The following is a 14,352-nucleotide window of genomic DNA, read 5'->3' on the forward strand; positions in this document are numbered from 1 at the left end:
CACAGGGCACAGCTGTCATGCAGGAATCTTCAAATCTTCAGACAGGCCATGCAGTGGCCCTTCCTCTTGAAGCTGTCAGGCCAGGGCAGGGGAAGGGTGTGGCTTTCTCTCTCGGCTCCTTCCCACCTTGTTTTTCTGGACATCTGCACTTCCAGGGGGCTTTGCCTCAGCCCTCCAGGTAGCCACTGGGCCCCTGTCTCCTGGCGGGCTTCTCATCTGCATCAGAAGAGGCAGGAGAGTCGGAACACCTGTGGGCTCAGCTGGGCTGGACCTGGCTGCTGTGGGCACAGTGGCAGGCCTGTCAGAGGACAGCCAGAGCCCAGGGTGGGCCCAGGGGAGGAGTCGGCAGGACAAGGGCTGGTGGGAGCAGCCGGGAGGGCGAGGTGGGTCCCAGGGTATCTGAGGAAGAGCAGAAACAGGGCGTGCACTTGAACCTGCTCCCCCACCACTCAGACCCCTCGCTGTCTCACCAGAACAGTGTCTCCCTCTGTGAGAGAGGATGTACGCTTTCTTCCGCCTCTCCAGGGGTGGCCAGAGCAGTTTCCTCAGAGACCCAGGTGATTAGCAACCCCAGCTGTGGTCCCTGACCCGCGACTGACCCTGGGCCCTAACTGAGGCTCATCTTCTCCCTCCCTATGGCCTTTTGAGACCTCCCTCTCCCAGGCGCAGCCCTTTGTTGCTTCTCAGTTGCTTCCTGGCGACCTAGACGTTCATCCCCCAGGTGACGGAGTCCCTAACTCCCAGCCCTTGATGGGTCATGACTATTGAAACTGACCATTGATAGTATCCAAGAGGATCACAGGAGGACAGTGAATCCTGGTTGCCACATAGGCCCTCCTGGCCCTCGCTGCAGCCCCCCAGGAATTCAGAATCAGGGCATTCAGAGGCTCAGAGTTGACTTCTTTTTCCTGCTGCTTCATTGGCATGGGGGCCCCACAGTGGTCCGGAGGAAGTCACAGACTCCTGGAATAGGACGTCAACATTCAGAGTCAAAGGCTCAGAGCACAGGACACAACGTTTTCAGGCAGCTCACTGGAGGTGAAGGTGAGCCAACCAATTATTCCAGTTATTCCTATAGCAGCCATGAGGTCAGTGTGCGAGTAAGTATTTGCTTTCTGAATAGGGCCCTCCCTGACTTTTTAGGATCTGCAGGCCATGCTGTCTCTGGTACTAAGCTGCCATTTTTATGGTAAAATGGTCATAGCTAATATACAAACAAATAGACCTGGTGACCTGGCTATGTTTCAGTAACATTTTATTTAAAAAGGGAAAAAACAAAAACAAAACAAAACAAAAACAGACTTTGAGTCTGATTTGCCCTACAGGCCATAGTGTTCTGACTTCTGTTTGATCACATGACCTGGAAGTCAGTGCTCAATCTCACTGGAGTCAGGCTGGTGTCTCAGCCGGGTCTTCAAGCCATGATTCCCTCAGCCTGTCCACTTCTGCATAATAGGATACAAGGTCAGACCCGTCAGCACCGTGGTCATGAGCCTGTTGTAGAATTGACTTCACATCAGATGGCTCCTTTGGTCTGTGGCAGTGTTGTGGGGTGGCACGTATCAGGCATTTTGTGAGTCCAGGGATGGCGGTGCTGAAGGGGCACCGTGGTCAGGGAAGGAGGGTCCCATTGGTTACTGTGCCCTTCCTGGTGGAGTGTGTCTGGTACAGTCGACCTTCCACTGAGTCGTGCACTAATTGGTTCTCAGAAGATGCCCATAGAGGACCTTGGGCTGGTCTCTGCTGATGTGTTGTGTATGCAGTGGGGACAGCGGTCATCATCCTGGAAAGAGGAGAGCCATACTGCCGAGTTCTCTGTAAATGCCACCTGTGCCACCTCGTGCACAACATTCAAGGGCTGATTACACAAACTCTAGAGTGACTTGGAGGAAAGCCTGGCCTTCTTCCCGGGGTTGGGCTGTCCCTCCACCTGACTGCTCAGTGCCTCTTCTCTAGGGAAGCTCTCTAGTGAGTAATTATTTGAGATAGAAAGGTCCACACCCACATAGCCAGTTTTATCTATTTCAGTCTTTCCTCCCAAGACTCCCTTTTCTCTATTTGCCTAATCACGTGCCTATCAAGTGTCTGATCAGCTGACCACTGCCCAAGAGTCAATACAGAGCCATTCCTTGGTTCATCTCTCCAACAGGCAAAGTGGACAACCTCCCAAGAGTCACAACCTGGCTGTCAGTCTCTCTGTCATAGCTCTTTAGGGACACCCCAGGGTAAAACTGTACTGAAGCAGCTCAGTTATTTCTTTTCCGTTAGCTGGACACAGGGGACACCCCACTTCCATACTAGGCCACAATGAGACAAAGAAGAGGCATCAACATAATAGACACAGGTTACATGGCTGTGTGGGCCAACTCCAGTGGAATTTTCTCAGCTGCTTCTGACCACACCCCACCCACCTTACAATGAATCACTACTTGTCTGTTCCCACCTATGACTTTATAGATGTCACAGCACTCAATCCATAATGGCCAGGTCATATAGCTTAAGCATTTGGGGTTTCACGTTCATATGCTAAGTGTCTACTGCCGGGAGACCCTGATTTTCAAACGGATAGTAATTTTCTCATACAGGAATAATGGTGTTGCTTCCTGGTTCCAGGAGTCTGCACTGTGACACTCTCAATGGGGCTTGTGGGGATTGACATGCTACTTTTGCCTCCTATAGACACCCCTGAAGCACAGGATCTGTCAGATCATTATGTTCAAGAGATAGAAAGTGTGCACTGATTTCAGGATCTGCTATAGAAACTTCTCATGCTCTAGTACCAGTTAGGAATGAACGTCTTTAAATTAACTAACTAATGTGTTAGAAAAAGATTCCCAAGTTTAATAAATAAAATTATTTTGAAATAAAAAAAAGCACACCAAAATGCTGTGCATCTATTCTCGTGAAAAAAGTTGCAAGTTGGAATAAACTTGTCCTTCTGTTGGAGGAAGTACCATGGAATATTCTAGAACATTAGGCCTAAAGAAAGCAGCAAATTGTTACCTCTATTTCTCCTCCCAGTTCTTAAGCGACTATTATTTTTCCAGTGGTTAACAACTTTCCCATTACCATCTGACTTATTCCTAGGGTTCTAAATTAAAAAAAAATAATAACTGTTTGAATTAGAGTATTTACCCTATAGATTTGTTGTGAATATTCAATTAGATAATGCATGGAGAATGCTTACCACAGTGGTGGACACATAGCAATACTTTGGCCTCCAATAATAGTTGTGAGAATCCTCATTTCAGAAGTTGCTGAAAGTACCTGTTGTAAAGGTCAGTCTCTCCTCTTGGTAAGATGTTTGCTAAGCCTGGTGTTGGTTTGTTCAGAACTGGGTCTTTGAACAAGGTACAGATGCTTCTGGGGACTGGATGGTAGAGCATTTTCCTGACACCGTTTCTCCAACACAAAGTACCAAGCAGTCTTTCTCCTTAGCATTCATTGGCACTTAGACACCTAGATGCACTGCCTCCCCCTCGCTTAGAAAGTTATCATTCACCCTTCAAAGACCAGGCTGAGTTTTATTCTCTCTCTGAAAATTTCCTACCTACTCTGAGAAATTCCCTTTTCTCTCTGGCCCTGTTAAATCAAAAATCACTCCATTACACTATACTACATTTATCTATGTTTTGTTTCCTCTAATCTATGAACTTTTTGGAACAGGGCTATATCTTAATTGTCCTCAAATCCTCATGAATAGCAGAATTGACATAAAGTAGGTGCTCATTAAACATGTATTGAATAAAATCAATAAACACATTTATGAGGCAATGCACATGTTTATGATATTCAAAGCATTATTTATTTCTGATAAAGAAAAAGAGTATGGATTACATCACAATCTGCAGTATCCTCCCTGCATGTCATAAAAATCCTGACTAAAAATGACAAGCCAGGCCATTCAGGTCCAGGGGTCATCTGACCCTCACCCCAGGAAACAGAAGGGAGAAGAGGTACTATTTGTTTATAATATAATGCTATTTAGTTAGAAAAAAAATATGAAATAGTATTAATTAAAAAGATGAAAACTGAAAGAAGAATCTGAAAGAAGAATCATATGAGGTCTTACTTCCCTGAACCTAGGTGAAATCATTGCTTATTTCTTCACTTGAATTTGGCTTCTTCATTGACATTCTGACATTGTAGCATGTTCTGGAAGGAACGTGGGAGTTTGCCAAGCAGTGAATCGTGTGTGTAGGTGGGTGGGTCGGAGGGCTGGAGGGGAGCAGGGATGAGATAGAACCCATGTAGAGGGGCATCTGTGGGCACAGGTGTAGAACCATAATGCTCCAGAGGGCGACGGGGAGCAGAGGAGGATGGTGGGCAGCAGAGAGGCCAGAAAGGCAATGTCCTTTTCCATTATTCTAAATGGTTGGACTTTATCCCAAACGTAGGCACTGGAGAGGTACAGAAGGATTTAAGCCATCCAGCAGTACTCATGGGGAGGGTGAAATACCAACAAATCCAAGCTGTAAATCTGTGGGTGCTGGCTACCCACCCCTTCTTCCCACCGGGCTTCAGCCATTGAGGAAACAGACTCGAGATCCAGCCACAGCATCTCTCTTGGTCTGGCTGGTCCACCTCTCATCATGCCTGTGTTCTTGGTTCCAGGAGGGAGCCACAGTTGGGAAGGCAGCTTGAACCCAGTTCAACGAGGCTTGCTCCTGCCTCCCTCTGTCTTAGGTGTGGTGAGAGTATGACCCTCCATCGGGACACCGCTCAGCCCCTGGAGCACAGCCCGTGCTCCTGTCCATATACCCCACATCTGGAGGGGCTGTGGTGAGAACGTCCGTCCCACGAGCATGACTTCAAGGCCATGGCTGGGCTCCTGCTCCAGAGGTCCAGCGTGGGCCAGGCTTCTGAGGCACAGCAACCAGATGGGTCACGTTCTTATCCGTGGGGAGGAGCAGAGGGCAGGTGGCACTGGGTGACATGAGGTATCAAGCCCACACTCCTCTCTCCAGGGAGTGGGATGGAGGTCTCACTCTGAAAACTGAGCCATGAGGTGGGAAGGAGAGAGGGAGGGAAAGAGAAAAGGTGTACCTTACCCAGGAAAGCCAAGATATGAAATCAACAGCACAGGGATGGGGAGGCCCTAGACTGAGAAACACCATTGAACGGAGGAGGGAACCAGGAGAAACGACAGCCACAGACCTTCATTTGCATCACCCTTAAACTCTGCTTTCCTGGAGTGTCACCCCAGTCCTTGCTGCTTGCTCATCAGGTGACTGGTGGCCACTCACGTCACCTCTGAGGCTGTCTCTTCATCAGCACCATGAGTTCACACGCTGTTCACATAGAACCCTTCTCCACTTAACCCTTCTCCACTGAGTCCTCATTGGAACATTTCCTGCTACCAACAAGATCTGCACCTGGGCCTGTGCAGGTTGGAGATGATAAGACGTAAGGTCCTTTTCCACAAACACCTCGGCTTGTTGACATTTTTTCTTGAGCCAAACTTTTTGAATTTCCTTCTTCTATCAAAAGCTACACAGCATAAAACTTACATGATCAAGAACCTATTAAAAATTAGCAGTTGCAACCCCAAAGAAATGAAAAGTTTAACAAGAGTGCGCGGCTAGAGCCCGCGTTGAGAGGGAGAAGCGCTCACATAGAACCCTTAATTGGTGACTAGGGTAGCTGGAGTTAGGCAGCTAACAAGCTAAACAATTTTGATGACATAAAATTAACACCAGGACATAGGAAAAGCCTGTTTTATTTGCTATTTTATGTGTTATGTGACAATTTAATTAAACTTTGAGGGAATCCAAGCAGTTAATTCCCCAGAGAAATAAACCAAGAATGACATTCAGTCCTGTCTCCTAAGGAGAGCTAGGCAAGGAAGCACTTTTCATTTATAACGCTATAAACCCAACTTTTACCTTGAAGTTAATAAGTGTCATTAAATCACTATGGCCTTGCCCACATCCCATCTCCTTTCTCCTCTGGGGACTGACTGGGGCCATGTGGGGGGTCTGCATGGCATGTGGGAAGGGGATTTGAATTGTGCCTGGTGGTCTGGGAGAGGAACCTTTAGCAGGCAGCCCAGGCTCGGCACCCAGGGCAGCTCCAGGTTCTCCATAAACATGAAGGGAAGGGCAGCGTGTCACAGAAGTGACAGCCATCCAGCTACTAATGGCACACAGGGAATTAGGTCACGCAGGACTAGGTCACTGTGAAGGAGCAAACACTCCAGTGCCTCGGGGGCTCCCAGGCGCACAGCATGCTTATCACTCCTCCTCTCTGGGCAGGTTCCTGGGCGCTGCGCAGGTGCCCCTCCTTTAGTACCAGACAGACACAGCAGCCACTGTCGGGTTTCCTCAGTGGTACAAGAAAAGCAAGAGCAAAAGAAGCAAGCTATAAAACCTCCCATCTGAAGGTGATGCGTCAACTCCTCTACCAGTTGATTAACCAAAGCTGGTTATGTGATCACCCTTGCCGAGGACTGCTGGGAAGCACAATTCTTCCACATTCCCAAAGGAAGGATAATTGGAAATATCTGGTGAACATGTCCTGTGTGCCAGACTCTTTCCTAAACAACATGTGTACATGTGTGCACACGCATGGGTATGCACACACATGCACACACATATTCATTTATAGATATGACATGACATGACTATGTATGTGTAATATGAAGAAATCTGCAAAGTAGATTCAGAGACTTTGGAGTCTGGCATCTCAGTAGGTGCCAGCATTCTTCTCTTTCAGCTGTGCATCTTGGACAATGAAATCAGCTCCTAGTTTCTCCATTTCTCATTTGTGCAATGGGAAGACCACAGGGCTGGTATAAATAGGAAGTCTACATGTCATTGTTCCATTAATGATCAAGTGGCAGTCACTACCACTGGGAAGGAGGCTTCAACATGTTGTCCTCATAAAAGCAGGTAATGGATATTGCATAGAATGAAACTTTTAATACTCTGGTTTTAAAAGAAAAGGCAGCTGGATTTCTTTGGAATAAAGAAAGACTGTATTTACTTTCAGCATTCTATATTTGGTCTGTCCTCTGTATCACCAGGTTATACATTTATGGATTTAACCAAATTATTGTCTTAAAAGTGCATCTGTATTGCACATGTACAGACTTCTTCCACCTGCTATTCCCTGATCAACACAGTGTCCTGCTTCTTAGGTGGCATCCACATTGCAGTAACCTAGAGAGCTAAAGTACATGGGAGGAGAACGTGTGTAGTTTATATACTTTGCCTTTTCCTATAAGACTCTGGGGTGGGGGAATTCTGGACCAATCCCCAGTGCATACTGAGGAATGAGCTTGTTTTACCTCTTCCCCAAGGCCACATGTCTGCTTTCCCAACTTCTCACCTCCCTCTGTGCTTAAGTGGCATTTTCTTTGTCCTCCTATAGCATTTACTTTCTATACCATTCAATCTGATTTTAAAAACTCATTGCTAGATATTGTAACAGCCTAATAAGCACTTGAATGAATCCATGCATTTATAGTTGAATTTTAAAGGCATGGATTATAGCCACCTAGGCCCACAGAGAGGGTAAGGGAACCAATATCAATGGAGTCCATGCTTACCATGTGCTTAGTAAATACTGGCCTAAACTTTACAAATATATGATATGGTTTGATCCTTAGAATAATTCAACAAATTATACATGGTCACCCTTGCTGTCTAAGAAAACTGGAAACTGATACTCAGGGTTCTCAATGTAATATTGAGAACAGCTACTTGTTTGAGAACCCAAATGGAATGAGCACTCAGGATATATCAGACAATGTAAAAATACTGCACACGCACACACACAAATGCATATCACACAGCACATGTGTCACTTACCAAATGTGAACAGATAGGTTGGGGATGTCTGAAGAGGCTGAAGCTGGTCCTTATTCAATGTATTTCTAGGAGCTGAGAGACCACCAAGGCCATGTTATCACCTGAATGTGGGATGAGGGATAGGAAGGGCAGACTAAAGGCAGGTCATTTAAGAGATTGTTGGAAGGGCTGGCGATGTGGCTCAAGCGGTAGTGTGCTCGCCTGGCATGCACGGGGTACTGGGTTCGATCCTCAGCACCACATTAAAAAAAAAAAGTAAAATAAAGATGTTGTGTCCTCCAAAAACTAAAAAATAAATATTAAAAAATTCTCTCTCTCTCTCTCTCAAAAAAAAAAAAAAAAAGAGAGATTGTTGGAATAGTTCAAGCAAGTGGCAATAAGCCCCAGGACCAGGAAGGTGACAGTGGAACACAGTTGGATGAGGGTGAAGAGTTGTAAGAGGAGATGTGAAGCCAGTGGTGAAGGAAGCGACCCCACAGACAGGTGTGAGGACCGAGGAGGACAGAGGCACCCATAGTCCATTGCAGCCTCTGGGTGCCTACCAGGACAATGGCGCCATTTTTAGCCATTGTGAGACTCAAGAAAGAGCTAGTTTGGGAAAAGACATGGAGACTTCATGTCTACTGCATTGCATTCATAGTTCAGCAGATGTGGAGCATTCCAGAATCTGGAACCCAGGGGAGAGAGTTGGCCGGCTTGGACCCTTGTGCCTACAGGCAGAAGGTTGAATGTTAGAGCACAGGAGTGAGGAGGAGCTCTGGAGGTGAGGCATGTGGGTACAGAAGGAAGGGGGGGGGGTAGTGTGGCCTTTAGAGGAACACCAAGAAGTGGCAGCAGGGGAGCAGAAGCATTCTGAAAGTTGGCAGGAGTACGGGGACTGGACTGTGTCATCAGGACTCAGTTCCTTGGGTTCCAATGAGGCACCATAGGCCTTGGGGTGGGAGATTGTCATAGCAACCAGACAAGGACAAGAGACCAAGAGGAGGGTGGAACCTGTGACAAGTGCGTGAAGCCATGAAGGTTCTGGTGGGGAAAGGCAGCGGCCAGCGCTGAGCGCTCTTTCCAGATGTCCAGGGGTGAGGTGAACGTCTGGAAAGAGTGTCAAGAATGTAGCAGTGGAGGGTGTGGCGAGGGCTGCTTTGCTTCAAGATGAGGAAGGTCAGAGCATTTATCAATCCTCGGGAAACCTCCGAGCAGGGGAGAAAGAGAGAAGATACAGGGGAGAGGGGGGAATTACCCCAGTAGGTGGCAGAGCAAGCATAAAGACGGGCACAGAGGGCAGGGGCAGGGGCAACCCTGGTGAGTGTAGAGCCAGTGCAGAGCAGAACACTCGGGCAGGAGGAAACGGAAGTTTCTCAGTCTAAGTTCCCATGGACCCAGTGAAGGAAGGGTCCAGAATTTCTGCCAATAGTAATAGTCTAGGATTAGAGTTAGGCTAGCTTGAGAATGCCAGTGGGAAACTCCATGTGTTTCTGGTTTCGTGGGGTTACGAGAAGGTGATGGTGCGGTGACATGGAACCCAAACTAAATTGGGCCTCGCACGTGGCCTGGTACGCGGCAGCGCTCTGTAGATGCACAGGTATTGCATCTACGTGTTGCTTTTTAACAGTGTTTGATTTTGGCTTTTCTTGTCTCTAATTTTTCTTTCTTTACTCTCTAGATGCTAACATAAGAAGAGGAAAATTATTTCTGAAAAATCTGTGGTGTGCTGTGATTTCGTATTTGAATTACCCTAGATGCTGCAGGGAAGGCATTCAGAAATTCCCTGAGTTCCCTTTATCAAGGGGTCTATGTGACTCAAAAATTCACATGTTCCAAAAAACTTGTATGCCGTCTCTGGTGTGAGGTTGCCATGTTGCTGATTTCAGGGGCCAGTGTCCTGGCTTGCGTGGTTAGTACTCAGTGCTCTTCAGTGGACTTGGGCACCTTTGTCTCCTGGTGAGGCTTGCTCCCTGTCTCTCCCTTCCTCCACCTCAACTCTAATTTCCTGCGTTTCCAGGAAGAACTGACCATGAATTTATTACTGGCGTTAAGAATCGCACTGTGTCAGCATGTGGATCTCTCTCTAGGCTTATCAAAAGAAAACAGCTTTTATTCTTAATGCCAGGGAAAGATTGGGATTGGGGAAAAAGGGAAGTTTGGGCCAGTGTGGAGGGAGGAGAGATAAGAGTAATAGAAAGTCAGGAGGGAGGCTGAGAAAGGACAGAGGGGAGGGTGAGGAGGTGGGGAGAGGCCAAGCGCTTTGAGGGTTGAGAGGCAGATGCAGAAGGGAGACAGGAGTGGAGAAGAAAAGGCCAGGGAAAGGTCTGGAGAGGGTCAAGGACAAGTGGAAAAGGGAGGAAGGGAGGCGTGTTTTCAACCGCGTGCAGCACTCATGCCCCGTGACATGCATTTTTGCTACTGAGGAACCCCAGCAGACCAGGTCTGCGAAGACAGGAGACAGTCTGTTGGATGTTTAATGATTTATAACAAGTACACGGGAATGCCATTAAAAGCTAATTCATCACCGACAGGCTAAATGATTTGCAAACATCTGCTCTGCAGCAAGGCCCCTCTTGGGAAGAGAATTTCCAAGGATTGAGCTCTTCTGATGTGGATGTTGCACATGGGAGTGAAGACACAGGCACCAGCATTGGGGTCGCCAGCTCTCCAGCCGGAGTGATTGATTAGGGGGTGCTACAGGGCACCCTCCTGACACACCATCTCCACACACTGAGACATTCTCCACAGCTGGCTGCTGAACGGCTAGACATGCAGATTAGGATATGGCCGTCCCAACCCTGCAGGTTCAGTTCTCTGAAATGACTAAGTTTCTTAAAAATGGTAGGTAGGCACCTTTAAATCTGCTGATGTGACCTTCTATCAGGTAGTAAATCCCAGCACAAATGAGTTCCCAGCCTAAATGTGTTCACTTCTTCATACTTCACACTTGGCAGTGACCCATGTTCTTCCAGGACTGGCCTTTTTACTTCTCTCACCCTCCAGGCAATTTCACTGCAGAGAATCCTTCAATTTAGCATTCAAGGTAAAAACTGAAATCTGTTCATATTTTGCCCCGTGTTACCCTGTTCTTACCTCTGCGTTAACCTGCGGGCATGGTAAATGGTTTTCGACACACTTATAGCTTCCCATATGTTGTGTGTTGAATTCCCACACGTCAAAGAAGATGTGCAGAAGTTCCAACTCCCAAGAACCACAGAAGGTGACCTTATTTGGAAATGTGGTTTCTGAAGATGTTATTAGTTAATAGGAGGTCATATTGGAGCAGATGTTCACCCTGCTCCAGTATTTTTGTGTCCTTATAAGAAGAGAGACACAAGGAGAGGAGATAGACACATGATGCTAGACGCAGAGATTGGATCAATGCATCTAGAAGCCAAAGAGTTGCAAGGATTCCAGCAAATATCAGAAGCTGGAGGAGCCAGGGAAGGACTCTCCACTCAGGTTTTAGAGGAAGCACAGAACTGGTATGGTATTCAGGCATCTGGAACGGAACGATGGCCTAGTGCATTCCTGGTGTTTTAGGACATAGCAATGTGGTAATTTGCTAGGGAAGCCCTGGGGAATTCGGGTTCTTGTCCTGCTCTGCTTAAAGGCATTTCTTATATCATAGGAGCCTGCTCGGCCAGTATAGGCCCAACCTGTGTGAGAAGAACTTGTGAAAGGATGATGAGAGGCCGATGAAGAACTGGCCCTAACACCCATGGTTGGCAGGGATGTACCTGAAGTGGTTTCTAATGTTCTCATTTGCCCACTTTTCCCTGTGGAATACATTGAGATTTGCTCACTTGGTATACTTCAACACAGTGGTAGATTGTTGGGGGTTTTTAGCCTCCCATTTCCTCCTGACCTGCGGGAGAGATGGGATTAGGCCCGCCCGACCAGGACAAGCCAAGAAAGACAAAGGTCGACTGGCCACCTGCACCCAGCCGTCCCCCGCCGGAGGACAATCAGATGCGCCAGGGAGAACAGTCAAAGCAGGATCTCGTTTAATGAGAAAACACACAGAGCTAATATAATATACAGGAGCCAATCAGGGTAAAGGTCAGCAGGGTGGGGAGGGTTCATGAATACACCCATCCTACAGGCCATAATGGGAAACACGAGCTGTCTGTGAGGGCAGAAGGGTTCTGAGTCTATCCTAGAGGTGGCCCGATTTCCATCACAACCCAGAGCAATGCCTTCTGGCTGATTGCCAGGCGCTGTCTTAGCCACATGTGGCCCCAGGACTGGGAAGCCGGTCACAGCCAGCAAGTTAAGTCTCCTCTTTTCTGATGCAGCATGTCCCATGTTACATCATGCCCTACCGTAGATCACATATGTCCACAAGTCCTTTGCTACTCCTCCCATTAGAAGCCACCCTGGGATTCATCTCTGCAACCTTGGCCACCAGTGGACATGTTCATGTCATTGGTTTCCATAACCAGAGTCAAAATCTCTTTTCCTCTTATTCTGGGTAATAGTTTGGATGTAAGGTGTTCCCCTGAAGCTCACCTGTGAGACAATGAAAAAAAAGGTTCAGAGGAGAAACAATTGGGTTGTACAACTCTTAACCAAACCAGTGATTTAATCCCCTGATTAGGATTAACCGAGTGGTAGCTGAAGAGGTCAGGTGTGGCTGGAGAAGGTGGGACTTTGGGGGTGTGGCTTTGGGGTGCACTTCTGTATCTGGCGAGTGGAGTCTCTCTGTAGCTGATCACTATGATGTCAGCTGCTTCCCTGTGCCTCCCTTCCCACCATGATGTTCAGCCTCAGCTCGAGCCCCAAGGAATGGAGCCAGCCTCTGAAACTGTGAGCTCTCAAATAAACATTTCTTCCTCTACAATTGTTGTTAGAGTCTGTAAACAAGTCAGGATGGCGCCTGGCATTTTGCCAGGGGGAGTGGTTTGTGAAGTAACGCCAGCGAGCCATTATGTGTGGAGATTCCTTATTGGTTGACTGCTGTATCTAGTTTATGCTAATTAAGATAAGCTGTGTGGGATGTATATATACCTCTGTTGTCCTACAATAAACGGCTCCTACTCCTGCTGTATCAGTCTACAGAAGTTGCTCGTCACCCCCCCCCCCGCCCCCCGGTTATTTTGCTGCAGCCGGACTGTGGCAATTGTTCTGGTCAGATCTTTTAGCCAGAGCAGCGAAATAGCTGACTAAATTATTCTAGATGATTTCTTTGTCTCCTTCAAGGATCAACTCTCACCCTTTAATATCCCTGAAGCCTTCTGCATTAAGCTCATCCCACTGATGCTCTGAGAGTGCCTGAGATTTGGTGGACTGTGGAATTCTACTGGGTGAGAGCAGTTTGGCAATTCAGAAATAATCGCAGTCAACACCCTTCATTGTACAGATGACGAAACTGAGTCTCAAAGGTAGTGCAGTTGGCCAAAGTTCATGGAGATACAGAACAGTGGTTAAGAGGTTGCATTGAATCCTGGCCCTGCTCCTCCGGAGGCTGCGTGCCTTGAGCAAGTTCCCCAGTTCTCTATGCTCCAGTTTTTTATTTTTTTTACAGTAGTATAAAATTTATTAATATGTCAAAATGAACCCACGATTATGTACAACTATAATGCATTAATAAGGACATTTAAGGAAAGGATAGGGAAAACAATACCAAAAGAGAATAAGCATCATTTTCATAGGGTTGTTAATAGACTGTGACACCTAACACATTGCCTGGTGGGTGGTGAGTTCTAAATAAAAACTACTTGTTAATAATTTATTGACTGCCAGGTACCAGTCTGGGTACTGATGGTACAAACAGAATTAAGGAGGCAAAGTCCTGGTCTTCATGTAGCTTATATTCTAGTAGGAGAGAGACCATCCTCTACAAACACAAAAACACGTATGATAGAATCTCAGCTAGGGAAAATGATTGGGATAAATAATTAGGCAGGACAAAGAGAGAGATGATGTGCTATCTGCTAGGCTACCCAGAGAAGGTGACTTTGAGAAGGTCACGTTTGGCCACAGTCAGGAATGGAGGCAGCATCACTGCCTTCCTCTCCATCATCACCAGCCTTATCACAGCCTGGATCGATCACAAGGGAGCCCTCTCACAGTGACATCATGCTGCCTCCCAGTGACTGAGCAGAGAAAGCATTTACGAGTGACAAAGAAATAAAACAAGTCAAAGAATAAAGCCAGAGTTTCCTTCCTCAATGCATAAATAAGGAAAAGCTTTGAAAGTGATAAGCACCAATAAGTCCTTTTCTAAGATTATACAAAGCAGCAATGTTTGGAAAGTGGCCATTTCTGATCCTCCAGCCTTGGTGGCCTGCAGATGCCAGTGCAGTTTTCTCCTTCCTGAGCAAATGTGTGTGGGGTCTCCAAAGGCAGAGGTCTCTGGAGAACAATTCACCCAGTGCATGGATAGCACCGGCCCAGAAATGGTGAGCATGGGGTTTGGAAGGAGAGAATTAAACTGAATCCAACTTATACCCCTCATTGACTGTGTGACTTGAGTAAGGGGAAAAAAAATATATATATATGTGTATATATATATATATATATATATATATATATATATATATATATATATCTCCCA

General features: G+C 46.8%; 1 long non-coding RNA gene across 1 annotated transcript in view; it reads right to left on the minus strand.

The window, feature by feature from the left end:
• Positions 1–11,741: 11,741 nt before the first annotated feature.
• The window catches only part of LOC125616506, a 5,821-nt gene continuing 3,210 nt past the window's right edge, over positions 11,742–14,352 (minus strand). The window contains exon 3 of the long non-coding RNA XR_007347137.1: positions 11,742–12,305. This is a non-coding gene — a long non-coding RNA (uncharacterized LOC125616506). The remainder of the gene's footprint in view (positions 12,306–14,352) is intronic.

Source organism: Marmota marmota, unplaced genomic scaffold (assembly GCF_001458135.2).
Source record: "Marmota marmota marmota unplaced genomic scaffold, marMar, whole genome shotgun sequence".
NCBI lineage: Eukaryota > Metazoa > Chordata > Mammalia > Rodentia > Sciuridae > Marmota > Marmota marmota.